The sequence below is a fragment of the Etheostoma spectabile genome, unplaced genomic scaffold, assembly GCF_008692095.1.
Source record: "Etheostoma spectabile isolate EspeVRDwgs_2016 unplaced genomic scaffold, UIUC_Espe_1.0 scaffold458, whole genome shotgun sequence".
Lineage (NCBI taxonomy): Eukaryota > Metazoa > Chordata > Actinopteri > Perciformes > Percidae > Etheostoma > Etheostoma spectabile.
Window position 1 is genome coordinate 56,181 of NW_022605613.1, and position 2,311 is coordinate 58,491.

Genomic DNA, 2,311 nt, shown 5'->3' on the forward strand with positions numbered 1-2,311 from the left:
TATTAATATTATTATTTCAGACTATGGGATTTATTTTAATGTTTTTATATTATTATTATTTTGGTCTATTGGATTGCTTTGTTGTTTATTGATAATGTTAAAACTTTAACGATACATCTATCACCATTTCTGTCGATGTTATCATAGTATTTGTTTCTTTGTTTAAATCATATTATTTTGGTTATTACCAGTGAAATATGACTGCGTACTGTAACACAGAACAGTACGATATGAGCCGAGCGGGGCGCACGCAAAGGATCAGCGAGCCATCAGCGGGTTTTTAACACCAGCATCTCTTCAGTGTTCAAATTCATGTTCAACACGTTGCTCAGTGTCGTTCCAGTTATGCATCGTCATAACGGCTCAACCAATCAGTGACGTTGTATGTTTGGCGGACAGCGTTAGTCGTAGCAGCCTAATTACCTAATTACCTTATTACCTAACTACCAAATTACCGCTCCTCGTCTGGGGAGGAATGCTGCACGTTAAAAAAAGAAAGAAAAGGAAATTCACACAAAGATTGCTGCACGTTGTCATACAATGAAAATACCACTAATGTAAAAGTAGTGTTTTATGCTGCTAAGCTCGTTGATTTGCCTCATAAATACTATATACAAGTACTATCATACTTACAAATACAGCCTAGTGGCTTCTTTGACTAATGTGCATTTGTGTGGACTTGAACTGTTGTGAAAAACTAGAATAACACTATTTACAAAGAGAAGCCTTTTTAATTTCCTTTCCATGCACTGTTCTTTAAAAATGCAATTTTCCAATTTTGCAGTTATTGAATGTTAATAACATATTGATGTGTTTGTGTGTTTGATTTAATATTGCATTATTAGTTGTTTTAAATAAATGTTTTTTTTAAATATCAATTTATGGTTGGCCTATTAACATGAAATCTTATATTCAGACTATGATCCTCATATCAATCACCGTGGTTACAGCGCGTATTTGAGAGTACCTTTTCAAAAGAAGAAGGGACTAGTTTTAGGAAACATCTTCAGGGAATTGAGATGAGGTTTTTGTCGACAGAGTAAGATGTATATAGCTTTGTATGGGTATATGTGTTCAAATACAACATGTGTTAGTTGTTCCTACGTGTGTTTGTGTAGAAATATAACGTGTTAGTTCTTCCTATGTGTGTTTGTGTGCACATACAACATGTGTTAGTTCTTCCTATGTGTGTTTGTGTGCACATACAACATGTGTTAGTTGTTCCTATGTGTGTATGTGTACATATACAACATGTGTTTTGTCATTTTTTGCACACTCCAACCTCAGCCTACTGCACACAGACACAAGTACTTTATCTTTTTCTGCTGAAACAGAGACCTGTGTACCATGCCAAAAAATCTCATTTAACCACTTCCCAAACTGAGGAGTTGGTTTTGCCATGGGTCGGAGGGCATCAGAGGTCATCCATGATCAACCAATCAACGGGCTCGGCTCCCATAGGCCCCTTGGTGTTCATGTAGACACACCTGGTTGGAAGGCCTTGTTATCATTTAGAGCAGACACTCACGTTGAATCAGAGACTTTATGTTGTAAAAGGCTGCGTTACAGATCATATCCATATGTCAGAAAGCATAGTGATATCTAAAAACATCTCATTTAAGGCTTGCTTATCAGGGGACTGCCATGCAGGTTGTGGAGAGGAATAGAAACCAGTCCCTCCAGGCAAGCATGGGATATATGGTCTGATCTTTATTCTCAATGCCAATGAGCTCTTTCCTCTGGCTGAAGATATAGAGTACCCTAATGTAAACTCCATATTTCTAAACCATAGGCCCAAAATGAAATCATGTTGCCTTAGGCTGCAGGGGCTCGCAGCTTGATGATGTAGGGCTGTGTGTTGCTCTGTTTGTGAAAGGGGAGCAACAGAGTGTGTATGTGCTTCAGTCTGGCTACATATAACTTGGTTAATGTTGTTTTTTATTGGAAGTATATGTCAGCTGTATGATCAAACAATATGTCAAGTGTTATGTGTGAAGCATTTCAGCTCAAGGCAACTCTCATGTTTTGTTTTTCCAGTTTGAGCTGTTGAACTCAGGAAAGAGGTACAAGGTTCCTTTGTGTAAATATAACAGGTATAAGCACTCATTTGTTCCTATCGCAGTAAAGCTCATTAATGAGCAGAGATGAATGTATGACTGAATATTTTTAAGGTATATCTGTGACTGTGATGGATGAATGAATTTGGTTTTGTTTTGAAGTATGGCTTTTATCTTATTTAGTAATCTGCTAATTGCACAGGCCCTTGAGTAGCCCATATGTTGACTGTATATTTGTTTTTTAATTGTTTTTT

The 2,311-nt window shown here is 37.0% G+C and overlaps 1 protein-coding gene across 1 annotated transcript in view; it reads left to right on the forward strand.

The window, feature by feature from the left end:
- LOC116686731 (uncharacterized) overlaps positions 1-2,311 on the forward strand; it is a 110,072-nt gene that overhangs the window by 1,395 nt on the left and 106,366 nt on the right. The window lies entirely within an intron of this gene.